Here is a 24,085-nt window from a genome sequence, read left to right on the forward strand (position 1 = left end):
CCACCTGCTTTTCGCCGCTGTCTTTCGCGCCATCTTCTTTCGATGCTTGTTCGGATGTCTTAACTACGGCATAGTCATTAGCCTCATGTTTCTCGCCAGCACAGGGTTTAACGACTAGGGTACGTGGAAGGTCACCAGCTTCTTCAAGGATTTCCGTAGCGTCCATAATGTGTTCTTGCAAAACGTCATCAGATGGTCGTATGCGATGGCGCCGTTTGTTGGCATACGTCGCCACACGTTTTTCAGCCGTGTGTCCAAACCTTCGACAACCCTTGCAGCATGGTGTCCGGCAGTGACGACGAATGTGTCTCACTCTCTTGCAGCGCAGGCATATTGGTGGTCTGCAGGGAATGAGCATAAGGCTTTGTAGACCAAACCGAGGGTAGTTGTAGGATGTCGTACACACCGACTGCGTCCGCGGATGCCAATACGACATCTCGCTTTAGGGTGTGAATCTCTTGCATCACTGACGCTCTCTAAGACTCCGCTGTTTTGACTTGATCTTTCCGAATGCAGGGCTTCATGCACACAGGTATCTTCTAAATGTTCTGGGAGCCATGATACCTTCATTTTAACTTCCGTGGGCTCAGGGTCTCTCACAACACACCTTTGACCTCGAACAGAGAATTACCCGCAGGTTACAAGCTTCGTTTTCACTAGAGCTGTCCTGCAAGTCACAATACAAACATGGGACTTTTGAAACTGTCCAATCAAGGTTACATCTGTAAGGTCTATGATGTTACGGAGAGCATCTCAAAAGTCTTACGCTCGGTATGAACGCCTAGCAAGATATGCATGCAGAAAAACGGAGTCGGCGACGAGGTTACCAATGCGAAGACGGGGCAGGAAGATGCGGTATTGATTACTGCTGGTAGAAAGCCTAGCAGTGTCTCGGCTTGAAGGCGAATAAGTTTTTGTGGCGGAGAACATAAAAAACGCAGCCATTTCGAACAAGTCACAAGCACAAGGTACGCAGGTGCTTGGGACTTGTTGGCAAACTTGCCTAAGGCAGGCTTGATGCCGCGATAGTGATCGCGTTATGCGACCGATAAAGCGTTTTAAAACAGCGAAACAACGATCTGTCATCGCACAATACAAATAGTGTAACTTGTGGGCCATCCAATGCTCCAACCTATTGCAAAAGCTTGTTCTTGTTCCCCATCTAACTGTGGTACATACCCCCTTCAGCCATAATTCCTCATCGTCATCAGCCTTGCATGAACAAATGGCACGAAAGGCCCTGCAAGTGTTTAGCGGATACCATGGTTTTCAGAAGAATGACAAAAAATAGCATAGCGAATGCCGGCTTACTACCCAAAACAATTTATGATTATTGCCCTAGTGGGTATCAAGCAAGTGTACTTGCAGTAGTTACCTAGTGAGTGTTTTGAAAAGGTTCTGACACGCCGATTTTCTAGCTTTCGCTCAAGCCGCTTGATAGCCCTTCGTTGCGTCTTCAAGTCTTCAGAGGATATCCACGATCTCACCTCTTCGGGATACGTGGCGTCCTGGCACTGCCTGTTCCAACTGTGCATAGCACTGTTACACCCTCCCCACGTAATGTGGCGGAGAGTAGCCAATTCACGTTCACACACACTTCATTTTGCACCCACGAACATGTTAGGCATTGTCGAAGCAACGGACAAAACGAGCCGACGACCCATCTAACGGGCGCTAAGGCACCCGAGTAACTGTCGCCTAGTCAGAGCACAGCATCCTTGAGGTATAGGCTCTGAGATTGTCGGACTCTAATAGCTGTAATCTTTAGATAGGGAAGAGACGTGTCCTGCGAGGCCGGCGACTTCCTACACGCCGAATGTATAAATAAATGTTATTTCGCTCTCTCTCTCTCTTGCTTTGCCTGTGAAAGCGCTGCGCCTTCCGCTGTCCTGACGTTTTTTTTTTCTTTCTCGAAGGAGATAGTTGAACTTTCCTAATTTTGATTTTTACCCGTAACAAGGTAGACTTCATTCTCGGCTCCAATACGAAAACAAGAACACTACCCAAAATAGGAGACAAACGATGAAAAGAGTGAAAATCCTCGCTAACTTTTAATGGCGGCTGAAGAGACGTAAAACAGTTGTCTTTTGCGAACAATGAATGGCCCAGTTTCTTTGTTTGATGATAGTCGCTCTCTTCGTGAAGATTGTCAATGAATGATTGATATCAATTGACGATTCAACTGAAAACACCGTTTTTCGTAGATATTTATTTTTTTGCAGTGTGTGTGTGGGGGAGGGGGGTCACGGTGAGAAAATGTCAAACGGGTAAATAAATTGACTGGTTCGAGACATATGTCTTCAATAGCATACGATTTGTTGAAAAATGAAGGTTGTAGTAATGGAAGTCAGACTTATTTCATTTCATGGGACAAAATTGTTGGTAATGAAGGCTAGTATGTAGTAAATATTGCGGAAATTTCGGAATGGCGTTTCTTTATTCATTGCGAGATGGAGAAATGTTTGCTTTGGCAGAAAAGCTAGGAGGTTGGCCTGAATCCATTTTCTATACAACTACGCAGCATTAGAAAAAGGGAGGGGGTGAAAATTGCAAGATAATAAGGTGTTCTTAAAGATGACAATAATAAGGAAGGCGGTGATTAAGCAATATGTTGCATCATTTGATAGTCGCTTGTCGAGCTCTGTCTCTTGTAAAAACTTGGCCAGCAATTTCAGAATATGGCGCTGATGTCGAGGTGGTGGTCGCAACAGCTTTTTCAGAAAACTTGCAGCTTAGTTCATTTAATCAATACGGTGGCTATCAAATTTCTCAGCGCGATACCTTGATGAATCTTGCAACGGAATAGAGGCACGCTATTGGGCGTTATACAATGCGCTCTTTTGAAATCTTTGGTCCCATCTTCAGAGTATTTCATTCGAGATGAACGCTTATACCAGCAGATGTAAAATGTGAGAGGTAGATATAGGAAAGGTAAGTATTAACTCAGTTTATATTAATAAATCAAGCCTTCAGCTTTCTCTGCTCCTTGAAGTAAAAGCGTAGATGCCATAATTAGACGGAAATATGACAGAATTTTTCTTGTCTTTTTTTTTCAAGTGTTTTGGAGAACTGCGCTTCCAGTAAATAGGTGACATCACACGTTCGCAAACACTCTGGCTTGAAATTGGGACCACGGCACATATTTTTCATCAAAACATAGGGACCTGCACCAAATTGATTTTGTAGTAGTACATATTGTTAGTGGGCGTTCTTCATAGTGAAGGAGGAGCAGCAACAAACGGGGGTTGCAAAAGCAGAACAACGACGTGCAGTACTCACTTACACTCGCCGTCCAGCTCATTGTAAATGAACCCCGCTCACAAATCGTGTAAAAATATTGTTCTTTTCACATTTGTACACAATCGATAAGTGCATGCTTCTATGTAAAGCTGAGTGGGCACGTCGGCTGGTCATCTTGTAGCACCATGTTCAAGCCGCTTCTTTTCTACGTGCAGATACTCCTGTGCGGTGCAACAGCAATGGCCAGCGCACATCAAGATGCGACCAACTTCGTCATCGAAGTACGTAATACTACTTCCGCGCAAGCGCCAGCCATCATCGACGAGGGTTGGGCAACGCTGCTTCCAGCGCCATCAACGTCAACTCAAGTGGATAAAAGACGCCCCCCATCCTCGGATTCTTTCAGTGGGCACGTCGGCTGGTCATCTTGTAGCACCATGTTCAAGCCGCTTCTTTTCTACGTGCAGATACTCCTGTGCGGTGCAACAGCAATGGCCAGCGCACATCAAGATGCGACCAACTTCGTCATCGAAGTACGTAATACTACTTCCGCGCAAGCGCCAGCCATCATCGACGAGGGTTGGGCAACGCTGCTTTCAGCGCCATCAACGTACACTCAAGTGGATATAAGACGCCCCCCATCCTCGGATTCTTTCAGTGGGCACGTCGGCTGGTCATCTTGTAGCACCATGTTCAAGCCGCTTCTTTTCTACGTGCAGATACTCCTGTGCGGTGCAACAGCAATGGCCAGCGCACATCAAGATGCGACCAACTTCGTCATCGAAGTACGTAATACTACTTCCGCGCAAGCGCCAGCCATCATCGACGAGGGTTGGGCAACGCTGCTTCCAGCGCCATCAACGTTAACTCAAGTGGATAAAAGACGCCCCCCATCCTCGGATTCTTTCAGTGGGCACGTCGGCTGGTCATCTTGTAGCACCATGTTCAAGCCGCTTCTTTTCTACGTGCAGGTTAGTAACGAAGTATCATCTGTTAAAACTAGCAATCGTTATTTCGTCCAGCTGACGTGCCCACGTAGCTTGTATACCTTGTGTTGTAACATTAAGCAAGTGTTTTTGTCCCTACTGATGCTATGCGGGGACATTGAATCCAATCTAGGACCCTCCACTGCGGAATTGTTGTCACAGTTGATTGAAGGTCAAAACAACATTCAAAAAAGGCTTGATGATATCGAGCTGAAATTAAAAACTGTGGAAGAAACTTCTGAGATAATCAAAGGATTCAGCGATAGACTTCGCAGCCTGGAAAATACGGTTCAACACTTAGAATGTAAGCTCGTTGATTTGGAGGACAGAAGCAGGCGTAACAACCTTGTTGTGTTCGGCATACCGGAAAAGAATGATGACGCCTCTGACGACCTCGTGAATAGTGTAGTCTGCGATGTGTTCAAGCATTCTTTAGACGTGAACGTAAACTCAGTCGAGCGAATTCATAGGCTAGGGCGAAGGCAGCATGGTAAAAATCGGCCAGTGATCGTGAAGTTTTTCGACCACAGGGAAAAAGTTAACGTTCTCAAAAGTTGCTTCAAATTAAAAGGGAAGGGAATCTGTCTCGGAGGATTTCTCTGCAAGCACTCGGCACGTCAGGAAGCTTCTATGGAACAGCACTTTAGACATTAGGCAATCGGGCACAAAGGTTAAACTTGTACTTGACAAAATTAGGATTGACAATCAATTGCTAACGTTAGATGAAGTTCAGCGTGGAATGGTCTCTGCGAGCAGACCGCTCACCAGAGCAACTCACAGTAAATGCAACGACAAGAACGGGGGACCTTTCCGATGCCTAAATATTAACGCCCGTAGTATTCTAGCAAAAAGCGATGATTTAGACAGTGTTGTAGTAACGTATCAACCTCATCTTTTCATAATTACTGGAACCTGGCTTCGCACCGACGTTAGTGACGACGAGATCACGCTCCAGGGTTACCACATCTATCGCAAAGATAGGAGTAGTCGAGGCGGCGGAGTTGCAATCATATTTAAGGAAACCTTACAAGTTGAAAGATTAGCCGATATACCAGATCTTGAATGCGTAATTGTGAAAGTAGATACAGGCGATCTTAAGTTCATAGTCGGCGCTTTTTACCGCCCCCCAGGTACAGACGAAGCATTCTTTGATAAGCTTAATGAATTTCTTTGCATGGTCCACAGTTGCTCTAGTAATATAATAGTTGGCGGTGATTTCAACGTTTCCTCAGTTATATAGGATACTTATTTTCCTGTACCATCTTCAAATACAGCGAAACGTTTAGTCGATATAGTCCTTTTTCATGATTTAACTCAACTAGTTAAGCAACCAACCCGCGTACAGAATGCTACTGCTACAACTCTGGATCTTTTTTTCGTTAGCAACAGCATGCTGCGTCGTGTGACAGACACCAATGTGCTTGATGGAATATCCGATCACAAATTGGTTTACATGTGCATTAATCTTAATGACGTTTCAAAAGGCAAGAGGGAAGAACGCGTGGTGTCTGTCTTCTCGCGCGCAAAAGACGTAGAAATACTGGGCACATTAGACTTACAATTTTCTCGATTCACATTACTTTCTGAATGTAGTACTTGTACTGTTAACAACCTTTGGTGTTTCTTCAAAAACCTTGTGTTGCAGTGCGTTCATGACTGTGTGCCAGAGAGAGTGAAAATGATAAAAAATGTTAGCCCATGGATTACTATGCCAGTTGTTCGTTTGGGGCGAAAGGCAAACAGGATAAAAAAACAGCATCGTCAGAACCCCACTCCATCGACCATGCTTAAACTCAGTAACGTGCGTAAAGAATTAAAAGACAGTATCAAGGAAGCAAAATATCAGTACTATAACGTCACTTTAGAAAACTTCTTGCTGTCATCCCCAGTGAAATTCTGGCAGCATTTTGCCCCAAACAAAAAGCGTTTTCATATTATGTGTGTAAATTGGACTATTGTAACTGATAAAGAAACTATTGCAGAATCATTTAACACGTTTTTTGTTCAGTGTTTACTGATGACGATGGGAGAAGGCCATGTCCAAAAACGCTTCATGATATCCCACCAGTAAGTGACCTTGCAATATCTGAGGAAGGAATCTTGTCTCTGCTTCTTAACATAGATCCCAAAAAGACACCTGGTATTGATAGCATACCTAACGCGTTCCTTGTGAGGTATGCTGAATGGTGCTCGAAGTTTTTGTGCATCATTTTTCAGAAGTCAATGTCACAGCGCGCGCTTCCAGATGACTGGAAATTCGGAAAAATTATCCCTATACCCAAATCACCTAACACTTCTCTCGTCTCCGCCTATAGACCAATTTCTCTGCTTTGCTCATGTGCGAAGGTATTAGAACTAGAACATATTATATTTAGGCATCTCTCAGTTTTTCTCGAGGAAAATAATTTAATCAATGACCGACAACACGGCTTTCGAAAAGGATTCTCAACCGTCACACAACTGTTGGAAACCGTTCATGACATTGCAGCTATTCTAAATAGGCAAGGCCAGATTGACATGGTTTTCCTAGACTTCGAAAAAGCATTTGATCGCGTGTCGCATCCAAAACTTCTCGCGAAACTTAAACCTATACTAAAAAACAGCACATTAATTTCATGGATTGAGGCCTACCTTTCTTGTCGAAATCAAATAGTTTCTATAGATAACGTCCAGTCTGATTCACGACCGGTGAAATCGGGAATCCCTCAGGGCTCTGTGCTTGGGCCACTCCTTTTTTTAGTATTTATAGACGACATCGCCAATGACATCCCGGTTTCTATCAAGTTATTTGCAGATGATTGCATTCTTTATCAGGAAATACGTAGTGCAGACGACCAGGTTCTTTTAAATGCAGCGTTAACAAAAATATCTTCTTGGTGTGCAGTGTGGCAAACGGAAATTAATTAAAAGAAAACGGTTGCTATGACCGTTACGCGCAAGCGGCTTCCTTTGAAACACTCGTATTCCATCAATGGTCAAAAACTATCGTTTGTTAAAACCTATAAATATTTGGGGGTTGTATTAAGTGCAGATTTTAAGTGGAATGAGCATGTTGCCTACATTGAAAAGAAAGCTTTACAGAAACTAGCATTTCTAAGACGTTCTTTACGCAAATCTACTCCAAAGTTAAAATAATTGCGTATAAAACTTTTATCCGTCCAATCCTCGAGTACTCATCTGTGGTTTGGGACCCTCATAGCCAAGTAAATATTAAAACACTTGAAATGATTAAAAAAAGCAATTCGATTTGTATATAATCGTTACAGTGCTCTTACGTCACCCAGTGAACTGTTAAAAAAGCTGACTTGGATACATTGCAGGCAAGACGGCAACACGATCGATTAAAGTACATGTTTCTGCTTTACCACGACAAGCTACGCATACACAAGCACGCGTACATAAAAACGGTTCACCGCCGATCAACTCGTTCTGAGCATCCAAAAAAACTGAAGGAATATTTCTGTCAAACGAAAGCCTTTAAAAACTCATTTTTTCCACGCACTGTCACTGATTGGAATGCTCTTTCTGCCGATCTGGTGAACTGCGAGACCATTCAGTCGTTCGTGGAAAAACTTAAACACCAGCAACCCACTTGACTTTGATCTTTCTTTGCGCTTCGCCCTCTATTATTCTACCGCGCATCCTGAACGGGCTTCCATTTATGTTCCACTTTCTATCACTTTTCTCATATCAATGCGTTGCATTTTTGAAATGTTGCCGATTTTTGAACTGTTATATGATGTTTGTTTCTTAGTTCTGAGTGTACAGATGTTTGTCATCATAGTTTTTTTTTTGTACGTGTACGCGTAAACCACTACAATTGTGTAAGTACTAGCGTTTTACTTTGATGCACTAGTTCTTGAATATGTAGCTCTACGTGACGTGTTTCCTTTCCTGTTGTATCTTCATATGTTTCCTTTTTTGTATCACCCACCCCTGCCTAAGGCCTCATGTGTGAGGCTGGCAGTACTTCTGAAATAAATATAGCATCAAAACTGACACGCCAGTCACGTTACATGTATTGAGGCACAAACGTCATGACGTTGTTGTGACTTCTAATCTATTCCCCTAAATTATAGGGGTTGTGTCTTAGGATACACTACACTTGCAAGACTCTAGAAATGTAACACAACAAAAAAAACGAAACAAATAATAGGCAACGGTGAAGACTCCTAATTTTTGTTCTTCGTCTTTTAGTCATATTGTCGAGATATGAAACGTAAAACCTCCTAAATTACACAGAGCCTCGCGAAAAACGCCGCAATGAAGATTTTTTTACTAAGTCTTAGGACCCGCGAGACGAACGTTTCTGCGTGGCTCAAGCACCGGGAGTCGATTATATGGCCTCGCATCCGATTCCAGAACTACAAGCGCAACTGAATCACTGCTGTGGTACGTTGCAACCTTATTTCTTTTATAACATTGTTGCAGGGCTAGTATGATGCTATTTGTGGCTTCTCCAACAAGGATCGAAGCATAAAAAAGTATACAGGAAATGCGGTGTTTTTTTTTTTGACAAAACGTGTGAAGGTACAGTAACGCGAGTAAAAAAAGAGAAAAGAGACACGAAAAAAAGAACCTAGCAGAGCATTGTTTTGATCCACGGGCCTCTGGGTTATGGGCCCAGCACGCTTCCACTGCGCCACTCTGCTGCACGCGAAACGCAGCTGAAAGTGAACTTGTTTTGGCTTGAAAAAGATGAAATCGCAAACTCCCGTGATAACAGATATATTCACGAGATAAGCGCCTTCAAGGAAAATCCATGCAATGCGGCAAATGCTGTAGCGAAAAAGAAGAAATGTAGGACGTAACAGACGGTGCCTGTCGGAGTAACATTCTATGCCTTGAGAGCACAAGCAATTTGCTGATGAAATTCAGCGACAATTTAGTTATCAAAGCGAGAAAAAAAAGAAATATAGTTTCCCCGACATTACCTTATTTTTACTTTTGCCCAGCGTACTTCGGTAACGTGAGTTCCGCTTGATGCCAAAGAACCGTTGTAACAATTCCGGTTCGTCAAGTGACATCCGGTTGACCAATCTTTCTCTGAATTTAACTTCCTGCACACAGTTCTTGTCTGAGTCACTGATGTCAGACTCCTTCGGGGGACGCATTGACACCAGCTCTGTGCTCAACCAACTTACACTTTTCATTTCTCTTTCGGGTATTTGGTTACATGCTCTGAAATACTGGCAAGGAACACTATTCACAGAATGCATTGATGAGAGCGCGGTCAATTCCACATGGTGCTTATAACTTTTAATGAGGAGCGCAGCTAAAAATTTTTTCCTACCTGAGTTCTTCACACACTTTTTATGCATGGACGTGCACGTGTTTTTATGAGTGCGTTTATACTACACATTCAAAATTCAAGAATATGGGGGGCAGCGGAGGGGAGGGGGTGCTTGACCAACTAATCCTCTCTCAACCTTCTCTGGCTACGCCAATGCTCTTCAAGGTCTTTTTTTTATCGGTCTCTTGCGCGACGTGTGAATTACGTCACGTTGCACCGAATCAGGGAAAAATTACGGTATTAAGTATTTATGTACAGTAACCACTCTTTTTTCACCACATACACTTTCACGTCACACCACCAACTTTTCGCAGTTTGCCAACGCTAATGATAGAACACATTACGAAAGAGCAACAACAGCGGTGCAATCAATATACACCAGCTTCTCTAAAACCTTCAACCTTGCGTGGAGCACGTAAATAAAAGTGGAAGAAATATCGCGTTTGCGGAAAATGCTACAAAAGGTCCGTTGACCGTGCCCGGGGCAATTCGAGAGCCGTATGCGAATATTCGATTCGCAAAGCCCGCCCCAAACGTGCGTGGCAACCTTCTCCACGCCTCAATGCTTCGAACGCACGTATGCCGTCCGACGAGCACTGAATGAGCTCCCTGTTCTGTCCATAAGCGAGAGAGGTGGCGGCAGTAAAGCGGTAATTGAATATAAACACAGGATCACCACTGAAATAAGCTATGCGGTTCATAGATTATTCATTTTAGTTAGCTCACAGCCTATCCTCTGCTTCATGGCGAAACGCAAAAGTGTGACACAGGCAGTGACGGAAGCGACATTTGTATTACGGAGCAGATTCTCGAGCAGAAAAAATGGTGCATTGGAGCAGCCCTGACTGTCTTCGGAGCAGAAAAGCTTGCTATAGCTAAGGGTTGATAATGGCGTATTCGGAGCAGATACGTGTTTCTAAAAGCTTCTGAAGTCTTTAATATCACTTAGCCATGTTATAAATATTTATATTTATTGTTTCGCAAGATATATGCTTGTAGGCAGCTAGTATACGAGTCGTATAGTATCCATCATTGGCGTAAATCAATGAAAGGGGGGGGGGTGTCAAGGCAATCCGGCCATTTCTTGTGTTCAGGCTAGGGAAAGTGTCCCCATTTAGCTTTAGCACGTGATATATTTCAATCATAGTTAAGTTTAGAACAACCATCTTTTTAAAAGGCTTTTTAATCTGTTACTGCGTAGCTGTGTCAAATTCTCCTAAGCTGTGTGAACTGCGAAAATCACAAAAAAGTGAATAAATAGAGACTGAATGAAACAATGGAATTGCCCAAGCTCCGACCTTATAGTCGTTTTTCATAAATTCGATTTGAAAGCATGACTTTATTCTTATGTATATAAAAAGAAAATATACATGAAAATACAAATTGATTGCCATGGCCTGATATACGTCATCCCTTATGATTTTTCTTGGTTCACGCCACTCAGTAGCATACTGGCATGATAGCATAGAGCTCGCTTTTGGTTTCGCTTAGGCCACGTAATGGTTAACATGGTTTAACTTCATTTTCTTTAGTTTGCCAACACCGTTTTGGGGCAGTTTTCAAGCAGTTACTAGCAAATATTGCACTTAGGAGCAGCATGGAGCAGCAATACTCTTTCGGAGCAAGTTGTAGCAATAGCAGCAGCACTGCCATCACTGCACAAGACGACTCGAATGCGACACAGATTTGCACGAGACGACTCGAACGTTAAACCATCTTCTTCTTTTTCCTTTTTGCAAACTCTAATTATGTGATTCAGGCGATGAGTGCAATCAAGAAGTTAAACGTAGTTCGTTTCGAAACTAGTTTCTTAAACATACGTGGCGCTTTGTTTTCTCTCATTACAGATTATTCTTCTGATTACACGCTCATTGAAGGAATCAGAACGAAGATGACAGACGCGAGAAAAGTTAACGTGTCAATGCGCGAAAGGGTACCAGAACTTAGGCATGTGCCACGTAGCACCAGTCATCCCTTCGCCGATTACAGACATAAGCGCCCCGAATCACGGAGCCTGTCTCTTGTCTTGTCTTGTTTAAGCCAGATTCAGGAATGTAGCGCGCACGCTACTTATTCCAATTCGAGACTGTTCCACGAGATGCCACTGCACGTAACAAATGCTAAAGCAGTATAATCGTTTAGCGTCAAAAAAAGTAGTAATGGAGAAACAAAACAAGCTTGCTAGATTTCTAACCATCTTTCAAATAGGAATATAGAAGCCGCCGGGATATCGCAATTATGATGTTTTTGGTGGATATAAAACCCCGCCTGTTTCATCGGTAGAGTGGGTGGGGGTCGTGGCGTGCCCTTGTAATCCAGCTACCTGGAGCCCAGTACTAGAGGACGAGTTCAGTACTAGAGGAGTTCTGCCTTACGCTGACCTATGTTGATCGGGTGTCCGCGCTAAGCTGGGCGTCGATATGGTGACACCGAGAGAACCCGGTGGTGACCAGGTCGTCTAAGGAGGAGCGAACCGGCCCAGGGCGGACACGCAGCAGGCAAAAGCTCCCACGCTCTACAGTAGTGGGATAGCACCTGTGAATGGGTGGCACAGGGTTGCTCAGCAAAATACCCGTACCTAGTACTTTTTTAAACAACTTGTCACGTTTCTTTTGTGGGCATTGCAGTAAAATACAGCACGTACACTCAAAGTTAAAATGATGGTTGTAAAAAGGCCTCTTTTTATTCAACAACAAAATTAGTTATCCATCATGCGTTGCTTTCCTTGCGCTATCACCGCCCACCTGCCCCAACCACAGCGCGATACAGCACCAACTTGTCGGTTCAGACACCGTAAACCTGACGTGCGCCGAACGAATACTTTGAAACATGTCAGTACGTGTCACCTACGAGAACTACGCCCGCCATCACTTCACACGAATCTTCCAGCGCTCTCCGCAGCGCAGCGCCCGCGTTAGCGCCGTTCAAAGCGTGACGCTTAAGTCCCGGAATAGTGCCACCCGTGCATGCAAAACGCTGCTGCTTCGGATCTCAATAGGCTTCCCTTCGGAAAGGTGTTACTAGCAGACGCTGCCTGCGCCGCCCTTGCGAGGCAAGAAAGGTGGAAAGAAGCGACTGTTGACATGAGAGCCGAGCATGCTCATTGGAGAGTAGACGGCGCTGCCGACGCTGGATCTGTGACCTCGTGCGACTAAGAAATGCTCCACATTAAAAAATGCACGCTAAATACACGTGTATTTTCTTACAGCGAAGGCTGGTTTGAGATCACAACTCGGGTCACATGCAGTTCTCCGCCGCCGCTGGTGTGCGTAACCACATCGCGCGAAATAAAAAAAAACCTAGCACCGAAGACACAGTGGGGCTCGAAATCAGGGTTATCACTTAGCTGCGCCGGTGCTTTTGATTTGTTAGAAAACCTAGCACTAAGGACACAGTGTGGCTCGAAGCCGAGTCCGCTGGATGTCAGCCCAGTATTCTACCACTGAGCTACACTGTCTTTTTTTTTTCTTACATGGTATTTGATACAAATGCAGCGTACGTCTACACATAGCGTACAACATGCATGGGGTCAAGTCGACAATAGTACAATGGTTGTTACAAAGTAAATCTCGTGCAACAGATCTCTGAAGGGGTAGTTTAGAAGCACATTTCATGGACTCAGCATACCAGTCCGGCTGAAATTGCAGTTCGTCGTAAAAGTGTCCTGCCCGCACATTCATTTGCACAAAGTGACTTCGCGAAGACACCATTGGTTACACATGCCTGTCCAACTTGCGAGTTTTCTACAAACTATTAATGCTCATTAACAACAGTATGTCCACTGGCATTTCGTTGCATTCGCGCGGTACAAGATAACGAATGGTTTGAGAATTTAAACCGACAGGTTTTTTTTAAAAGCCGTCTGCAGGACGTCTCGTTGAAGTATGGCGTTCTTACAACTAATAAAGCAATGTTTGGTGTTTCTTGAACTTCACAGAGGCGGCAGTTATTAGAGAATACAAATATGCTTTTGGTGTTTAACCAGGTTTTCACAGGTATTGTTTCTGTATGCACTTTGTTGAAATAGGCATTTTTGTTACACGTAACAGCACGTCATGACCAGAAAATCCTGTATGTAGTGAGTGATAAAGTGGGGCTGGATACACGCATCAAACACAGCGTAATAGAGGTATTTTCCTGAGCTGGAGAGCAAGTACTCATTAGAGAATCTGGCTGTCAGGAAACGCATTGATTCGAATACTTCACGCATGAACCCTTGCAGATATGGAGGCGATGCAACATTAGTAGATACCACAAAATTTGGTAAAACATCTGCGAAATTGACTTGCAAGAATTTTCGAAACAGTGGATGAACACAGTGACGAAAATAGAAAAATCGCAACACCACTTGTCTAATAAAGAGGTATGCCAACCCAAGACCTCCTATGCAGACAGGTCTAAAGACATTATCTCACCTTATCGGTTTATAGGTTGATGACCAAATAAAGGAAGCAAATATACGGTGAAATTTTTGTATGTAAACCCTTGAACAACAAATTAATTGCAGTGCGTAGAATAATTTTGTAGCCAGAAACTGGTTGCATGCTTTAGCTTTGAGAAAGATAGAGAGCTTATGAAGGATAAACGTCTGGACATGGCGCCTAAGGGTAAGTGCACGTTCTTTCGAATAATTTGCACTTATCGATATGCATTTATTGGAACGCTTAGGTATTTTGGTGGAACACAAGACCATTCTATACACTGAAATGGATTCAGTTATATGTCTACGGGCCAAACCACAGTCCCAAGCTTTTGGCAAAGTTCTTTCTTGCCCCTGAAAATTTTCCATATTCTCTGTTTATGCACGCAACCATTTTTATACTTAAATGGTCTGTGCAAAAAACGCTAGGTCATCTGCATAGTCCAATATTTTTACCTCATTTTCATAAGCACAGGAACCGTGGACGTTACTAGATTGAATTACACTTAAGCACAGTGACTCTAAGTAAAGAGCAATAAGCCTTGGCGACAACAGACAGCCCTGTTTTACAAACGAGTTAAGAAACCTGGGTTTTGAAAGATAGCCATAAATAATAAATGGGTTGAACATTCATTATAGGAAAGTGTTACGCTTTTAAATATAGTGCAGTCAACGTCGGCATGCTCGAGAAGAAAAGAACGGCAAACCCGAACATAGGCTTTCGCTAAGGCTCCATGTATTGTCGGTTCCCTATTGAAAACAAAAAAAGGTATGCCATAGGGAGGGTGGATTTCACCATCCACCACTTTGGTGGATTATGGTGCTGTAAATGTTCGTGGCACACGGTGTATGTATGGTGTATGATAAAGCCGATGGTGGTTGGCGCGCTCTAGCCGACAATGCTGAAGCGCGTAGCAGCGTCAGAACCACCGTGACGAGCTGCCACTAAAGAAATAATAAAAATATTTCTATAAACGATGTTGAAAGCACCCGTAAAGAAAAAAAAAGGTCCGACAGCGTGGAATCATACCTGTCACCATAGGATTCTCAACTGAGCACACTAACCACTGCGCCACGCCACCAGATGACAATTTTTGTGTTGAAGAAGAAGTCAACTGACAAACTCACTGTTTAACTTCAGTGGTGTTTGTCGTTTACTTGAGATGGACTGGATCTGCACCTGCTGCTAAACTTTGTGCATTTGATAAACACGAACAACTGCTGTCTCTAACGATTGACACTGCGATAACGGCAACAGTGCTATGTTTTTGTTACAATTTACAACCGGAGGAAAAAAACAACTCAGTGAACTGAAGAGCAGGTAGAGGTTGTCGGTGGTCACTGCCAAGTTTATTTTCCGTGTCTCCCTCCTTCCAAAGAACGATATCTGTTCACGCTTTACACAGTTGATTGTGATGTTTTCCGTGCAACGCACAACGAAGTCGTGCCATCGCACTTCTGTTGCTCTGTCGTTGGGAACAACTACATAACGCCTTGGCTAAACTGAATGCAGTGCGCCGAAAACATTATGCTATCATATTGGTTCAGTAAGAATATGAATCGACGAGTCTGTGTTCTCGCATAAGAGCCAGTGATGGGCCGGCGACTGCGACTGGCGGCTGTCGGTGAGAAGAGGCGTTCACATGCTGGAAGTGCTGCAAGTGCATCTCATTGATGTTTGTTGCTTCTTGCGCGGACACTGTACACAATAAAAAGGGCTTCATTTAGGTTAAATGATGCCACATCTATGCTGTATTGTCAGTTTTACTCGTCAATATTGTGTATTCTGAAACCAAGAAGTGCAGATAACACTTGTCCGGTCTCGGTTGGTAGGACTAACCTCTGTTGGAAATCATGGTGGTAGAACAGAAGGGTGAAAGCGAAATTCGCTGGGGCTCGTTTCGACGCATGTAGAAAGTGAAAGGTCATGCATATACGCACGCACGTTGTTAACCTAAAAGTACGGCTCAAGCAATATAGTATGAAAGAATTGCCAGAGTTGCGTTTCTAGCGTGGTGATATTAAGTGACCACTGTGTTCTGCTCAACCGTTGTAAGGAGCAATTCCGAACTCGAGATCATTTATTTCTCGACAGCTGCGCACCGATGTAAAACATTTATTGTCACTGTTCACTGTGACACCTCTAGTCTTCTAAACGTCACAACAAAGAAACACATCGCGGATGTCAAATGGATGTAAGTACGTGCGCGAAATGTAAACATAATCACGGCCACATATTCTACGTTCCACAAAATTGAAGCGTTATCGGCACCACAGGAATTAATAAATAAACACGCTAGAAAGCGTACGGAGCAGCGTTGTTTTCTTTTGACCGTAAACATATATTCTTGCGCATTCAAGAATAAAAGACTACAAAAAAGTTAGTTCACATACTGTCATGTGCCACCATTTTTCATCATGCAACCATCATCCAACAAGTTTCCATTACGCCACCGTCATCCACCTTGTTCACCAAGCCTTCCACCAAACACGTTTTGCCTCACCACCATTAGGCGGCACTTTCCACCGTCACCACCATTGTCTCGCCACCACCATTACCATCTGCCTTCATTTTTTTCCAATCACGCCGTCATCAGCCATTATGCCCACTACAGTTTCTACCATACCCATTAATATTTCCATCATATCCACTACTCTTTCTACCATATCTAACAACGATTCCATCAATCACCAACCCAGGATTTTCAATAGGGTTGTTCATATAAGTGTGAACAATGTTCCAATTTTGTGCGAGCAGTGTGCATAATAGTTTCAATTGATTGACATTTTATACCGCACGTCCGATGAGCACCAATGAATATTGACATTGCAAATTGAAACCTGTTTGAAAGCACCTTTGCAAATATTTTGTAATTAACGTTGCACAATGTAATTGGTCTGTAGCCATCAACGTGATAATTTTTTTCTCTATCGGAGCATTTTGGATTTAGAACAGGGTGGCATTTAGTAAAAGATCGTACAAGCGTCTCGAGATTCGAACTCAGTGTGAAAATATTGAGCAGTACAGTTCATTGTATGGATTTATATGCTCTGTAAAACTCGCCGGATATTCTATCAGGTCCTGGCGTTTTTGACAATAGTAACTGTTCAGCTGCAAGTTTTTTTTCTTGTAGAGTGAATGACCCACTAATAGATTCACATTTCATGGCTGTTAGAGGAGTCACAAATGACAAAAACTGTGTCACCAGATCTTCATTGTCGTTTTCAGAAGAGGCGCTGAACAATGCTTTGTAATAGATTTCAAATTCTTACATAAATTTAGTGAAATTATTTACCATTAATCTATCCGAGTATATATCTGGTACAAACTTGACTTTAGCGTTGCAATTTTAATCGATTAGGGCTTGACGTGTGGGCTCCTCTGAATTCAAAATACGAGTATTGCGGACCGAACACGGGCACCTCTGTAACGTAAAGCTTCATACCTCTGGAGTGCGTTTTCGCGTTAGCAATTTCGGCTGTATACATAGCGACCAGAAGCCTCACGGGCAAGTCCATAGAGGGTTTAGAAGATTTTGCTTTAGCGTGCTTTGTTCCACTTTTCTGTAGAAGCTCCTAACAGATCCCATTTCTATAGCTATTGCATGAACATCTTGTTTGAATAATTCCCAAGAGGAGAACAAAGGCATGTCAGCCGATAAACAGTTCCTCAGTGCTACGCGGACGCGAGCAGTAAACTCCGGGTCGCTCACAATTGAGAAGTTGAGTTTCCAAAGTGCCCATTGTGGTCTGAAGTTAGATCAAATGTTGCTACCTATCTGCCCCACAATAGTGCATTGATCTAAAAAGCAAGTAGGCTCCTTTTTGCATGACACGTCGCGGGAAGTAAGTGGTGCTGAAACGTTAATGCGATCAAGGCACGTATGTGTACTTCCTTGTGCAGGCGTATATAAGGGCGGGTTGTTGAGTGATCCTATATCAACTAGTCCCGCATTTTCAATTATAATCGAGATCACTGCAGCACTCCTGTCACTGTGACTAAACCCGGTACTATCGGATGGATTACAGACGCAATTGAAATCGCGCATGAGCAGAATGTTACGGTCAGGATCTAACAAGGTAGGATAACTTCCAAAGAAACTAGAGCGCGGTGGTGCATTTCTACAGGAAAACACGTTGATTAGGTGCAATGGCAAACCATACAACACAAAATCACAGTGTATCTGCCACCCTTCTTGGATAACACTATACGGTATGGATGAATGCGGTAACTCTTCCTGAGAAACACAAGGCAGCCCGCCGAAAGGCCCACGGCATGTGACCCAAATACATAAAATACAGAGAGATAAGGCCGCAAGGCTTTTTTGGCATCCACTTTACTCTCGATCTTCGTTTCTTGAATGGCCACGGAATTGAGATGTCGGTGAAGAACAACCGGCGGCGCTGCACCTGTTTCTGCTTGAATCGTAGTCCACATACGTCGACCGTTGCAAAAGTGACTCTCTGAGGTAGCGCCATGGGTTCTGTATCCTTTTTAGAGTTGCATTTGCCGGTCTGGTAGAGAAGGGTTGTCTGAATGCACCCCGTCACCAGTACCCAGCCTCCTTGATCTTGATCGTCCGCACTTTCCTACAGGCTGTGATGACTTGCGACCACGTGACTGACGAAGACATGCAGTCGAGTCCTTTTCCTCGCTTGTCATGGAGTTGAGTGATGCTCGGCGTCTGCTTATGAAGGTGTCGGTAGATCCTCGCACATTGTTAGCAGACATCTCCGTATCTAGTGCCTCAATATCAACCCTGCTCTCGAGGCTTTCTTTACGAGTGTCTTCCTACCCAGATGCAGGAACCACCTGCTATTCACAGCTGCCTTTCGCGCCAACTTCTTTCGATGCTTGTTCGGATGTCTCCGCTACAGCAGAGTCATTAGCCTCGTCTTTCTCGGCAGCACAGGGTTCAACAACTACGGCATGTGGAAGGTCACCAGCTTCTTCAAGGACTTCCGTAGCATTCATAATGTGTTCTTGCAAAGAATCACCAGATGGTCGTATGTGATGGCGCATTTTGTTGGCATACGTCGTCACACATTGTTCAGCTGTGTATCCAAACCGTCGACAATCCTCGCAGCGTGGTGTCCTGCAGTTACGATGAATGTGTCCTACTCTCTTTCAGCGCAGGCATATTGGTGGTCTGCAGGGAATGAGCACAAGGCTTTGTAGACCGCAAACCGAGAGTAGATGTGCGATGTCATACACCCGGACTCCATCCGTGAGTGTCAATACGACATCTCGATTAAGGGTATGACTCTGTTGCATCTCTGACACTCCTCAAGTTTCCGCTGTTTTGGCATGGCCTTTCCGAATGACTGCAGGGCTTCATGCACATAGATATCTTCTAAACGTTCAGGGAGCCATAATAACTTCATTTTAGCTTCTGTGGGCTCAGGGTCTCTCAAAACACATCTTCGACCTCAAACAAAGAAATAACCGCAGGTTTCAAGCTTCGTTTTCGCTAGTTCTGTCCAGCAACTCACCAACCAAACATAGGATATTTGAAACTGTTCAATTGAGGTTACATCTGTAAGGTCTATGATATTACGGAGGGCATCTCGAAAATCCCGCGTTCGGTATAAATGACGAGGAAAGTATGCATGCAGAAAAACGAAGTCGGCGACGAGGTTATCAGTGCGAAGACGGGGCCGGAGGATGCGGTATTCATTACTGCTGGTAAAAACCTGAGTAGTATCTCGGTCATGCCGATTAACTCTTTGTGGCGGAGAACATCAAAAACGCAATCGTTTTGAACAAGTCACAAGCACAAAGTGTGTTGGTGTTTGTGACTTGTTGGCAAATTTTCCTTGGGCAACTTGATGTCGCGAAAGTAATCGCGTTAATACGACCTGCAAAGCGTTTTGAAACAGCGAAAGAAAAATCTGCCATCGCACAATGCGAATAGTGGAACGTGTGGGCCGTCCAATGCTCCAAACTATTGCAAGAGCTTGTTCTTGTTCCCCAATTAACTGTAGTGTATACCCCTTTCAGCCATAATTCCTCATCGTCGCCGGCCATGGTGTACTGCATGGACAATCGGCACAAATTGCCTTGCAAGTGTTTAGCGGATACCACGATTCTCAGAATAATGACAAAAAATAGCATAGCGAATGCTGGCCTACTACCCAAAACCATTTATTATTAATGCCCTAGTGGGTATCCAGCAAGTGTACTTGCAGTAGTTAACTAATGAGTGTTTTGAAAGGGCTCTGAAACGCCGCTCTTCCAACTTTCGCTCAAGCCGCTGGATGGCCCTTCGTTGCGTCTTCAAGTCTTCAGAGCGTATCCACGCTCTCGCCTCTTCGGGATACGTGCATGGCATCCTGGCAATGCTTGTTCCCACTGTGCATAGAACTGTTACACCCCTCCCCGCACGATGTGGCGGAGAGTAGCTGAATCACGTTCGCAAAAGCCGCATTTTGCGTCCACGAACATGTCAGACTTTTGCGAAGCAACGGACAAAAGGAGCCGACGACCCGTCTAACGGGCGGGGAGGTACCCGAGTAACTGCCGCGTAGTCGGAGCACAACATTCTCGGGGTCTAGGCTGTGAGATTATTGGACTCTAATAGCCGTAATCTTAAGATAGGGAAGACACGTGCCCTGCGAGGTCAAGGACTTTATACACGCCGGATGTATGAATAAATCTGATTTCTCTCTCTCTCTCTCTCTAGCTCTTGCTGCGACAAGAACACTACCCAGAATAAGAGAGAAACGAAGAAAATAGGCAAAGTTCCTCGCTAACTTACACTGCCGGCTGAAGAGACGTGAAAATGCTGTCCTTAACGAAACAGCGGCATTACGATGTATGGCCCTGTTTCTTTGTTTCATGATAGTGACCCTCTTTTGTAAGGTTGTCAATGCATCATTCATGGTTATTGGCGATTCAACCGAAAAGGCAGTTTTTCTGTGGGTATTTCTTTTTTTATGAGGGAGGAGGGTGTCACGATGAGAAAATGTCAAACGGGCAAATAAGTTCACTAGTTCGAGACGTATGTTTTCAATAGCATACGCTTTCTTGAAAAATGAAGGTTGTCGTAATTGCAGTCAGACCTATTTTATTTTATGGGAGAAAATAGGTCGTAATGAAAGCTAATAGGCAGTATATATTGTGGAAATTTTAGAATGGCGTTTCTATATTCAATGAGAGATGAAGAAATGTTTATTTTGGCAGAAAAGCTAGGAGGTAGGCTTGAATCCATTTTCTGGCCTGCTACGCAGAATTAAGAAAAGGGAGGGGGTGAAAATGAAAAGATATTAAGGTGTTCTTGATAATGACGATATAAGGAAGGTCGCGATTTAGCAATACGTTGGATCTTTTTATAGTCTCTTGTCGAGTTCTGTCTCTCGTAAAAACTTGCCCAACACTTCTAGAACATGGCACTGATGTCGAGGTGGTGGTTGCAACAACTTTTTCAGAAAACTTGCAGCTTAGGGGAGGACGACGACGAAGTGTCTCTTCATAGAACGCTTCTGCTTTCGGCTCCGAGCATTGTTATCAAGTTTTTCGCTTTTTACGGGAGACGCTGCTCCCTGCCCCAAGGCGACGGACGCGGAGTCATCCACTGGTCCGCCCAGCCAGAGGTCTGCTATGGCGAGCTCCTCGGTAAATCAGCGCGCCTGGCCCAGAACCAGTGAGGCCAACGGTGATAGTCACTGCCTCATGGCTGTGGACGCGGAGCCTTCTGCGGCTCTGTCCGGCCATAGACCACCTTTGGCAAGCTCGTCGCGGAAACGAAGCACCTGTTCGAGCACCAGCGAGGACACGGAACTGTACTCGGCCACTGGCGACGACTCGTCGGATGACGAATTCGAGACCGTGAGAAGCAGAAAGGCCAAAAGAAGAAGTATCAAGCCGTCTTCACCAGCAGGGACATTAACGTCTCAGTCAAAAGGAGAACGCTGGCCGCACACCATCCTATTCATGCCCGAGGACTCCACCATCAGCCTTCGAGCAGTAAACAGGCAAGATCTCTCTATGTACTTTGAGGGGGTAGCACCAAACGACATTAAGGATATCCGGGTGAACACGCGGAAGAATATTCTAGCTGTGGACACAATGACTGCCAGCGCCATAGACAAGCTTCGTAGAGTATCAGATTTGGGAGGCATCAAAGTTCGACCGGTTATTCCAATGGACGGTGCCTGCATGGCGGGAGTAATCTACGACATTGATTTGGCCATAGCAAACTCGGACCTCCCAACTCTCATAAAACCAGCGAACGAAGGAGTTCTCATCGCGAATGTACTTCGCCTCAGAAACACCCGTTGTGTAAAGATAATGTTCAAAGGAGATTCCATTCCGTCGCATGTCAAAGTGGGACACTTCCGACATCCTGTTCGACCATTTGTCCCTAAACCACTCCAGTGCCATAACTGCATGAAAATTGGGCACATCAAGAGTGTATGTACAAACACCACAGTATGCCCCCGATGCGCTGAGCCGCACACTGCAGACGCATGTCGGGCAACAAGTCTGAAGTGCAGAAACTGTGATGGTCCGCATGATGCTGCATCCAAGGAATGCCCTCGGATTAAGAAGGAAATCGCCATTATCAAACAAATGGTTAGGGACAATTCTACCCACAGAGAGGCTGCTGAAAGGGTACGGCGGCGGCGTAGTCGCCGACGGAGGCGTGTAGGACAGAGTGTTGCGCATAACCCATTTCCTCCGAGCACGAGTGAAGTAGTAAGCACGAAGCGAAATGAAGTGGAGAAGCTCACAGCTGCGGATGAGTGGCCTACGCTTCCGCGTACGCAGCCTGCAAAGGAGCCTCCTGCGAGGCCTCGCCGCCCTACACCTTCCACCGAGTCTACTTCCGTTGAGGATGTGTCAAGGGTCGATCGACAGATCATCCCGATGTTACGATCCCTCGTCGCTGTCATGGCAGACATACTAAGAAGCCTGGGAACTCCAACCGCTCGAAGCGGGTTACAGGTGTTGGACGCGCTGAGCCCAGTCCTCGCCTCCCTCGCGTAGAGTCATGGCAGGAGATCAACAATCGTTCCGCAAAGACGTCAGAGAAGCATCAGTCATCCAGTGGAACGCAAGAGGACTTAGATCACGGATTTCCGATTTTCGTCAGTACGTGTTTTCTAACCGTTTCCCAATCATCGTAATATGTGAACCGAAATTATCAAACCCGATCAGGCTATCCGGCTACGAATCAATCCCGTCCAAAACCCGAAACGAAAGCACCAAGGTCATTGTGTATATTCGTCGGGAGCTTACCTACATCATTCAACCTGTGTCGCCTCACGATGAGAACCAATATGTTTGCCTGACTGTGAAGCAGAAAACCCTCACCTTCACATTAATAGGTGTCTACTTATCTCCCTCAGCCCGTTTTGATTGCCAAAGACTGGATGACATTCTTTCGAGCGTCCCGGATCCGTGGATAATTATAGGGGACTTCAACGCCCACCACCCAATCTGGGGAAGTTCAAAAGTCAATGCCACGGGCCGGAGGCTGGCTTCATTTGTATCGACTCATGAACTGTCTCTACTTAATGATGGGAGCCCTACATTTCTGCGAGGATCAACGTACAGCAGCTGTTTGGACTTGACGTTTGTGTCACGTCGCTTCGCCACAAGCGTTAAGTGGTTTTTAGACATCGAGACACATGGTAGCGATCACATCCCCAGTTATCTCACCATCGAAGGCTTTACTAGCGACCACCCGCCGAAAACCGTACGGAGGATCGATTTTTCAGCATTCACAACCAACATTGAACACGCTTGTGAAAAAGGCTTAACCTCTGGCATTGAGCAAGCGATCAAACAAGCAGCGCAGAGTGCGATGCGCACGCTGGCATATTCTTCAAGGCCCTCAGAAACGGACGTGGAGTTAGAGCGACTCCGTGCGACTCGTCGGCGTGCGGAGCGTAGATATCGACGCACAAAATCCATTCAAGATCTACGGATGGCCAGGCGCATGCAAAAGAAGATCCAGCGTCGTATAGACAAACTGGAGTTTCAACGGTGGGCGAAGTTTTGCGCGAGTCTAGACCCTCGGAAACCGCTTTCTCAAATATGGTGAACCGTGCGAGGCCTACGCATATTTCCCCAACAACGTTTTCCGTTTAAAACCTTGGCCCTTTTCCAAAATAGAAGGGATATCGAGGTAGCGGAAGATT

Source organism: Rhipicephalus microplus, chromosome 3 (assembly GCF_043290135.1).
Source record: "Rhipicephalus microplus isolate Deutch F79 chromosome 3, USDA_Rmic, whole genome shotgun sequence".
In the NCBI taxonomy this organism is placed as follows: Eukaryota; Metazoa; Arthropoda; class Arachnida; order Ixodida; family Ixodidae; genus Rhipicephalus; species Rhipicephalus microplus.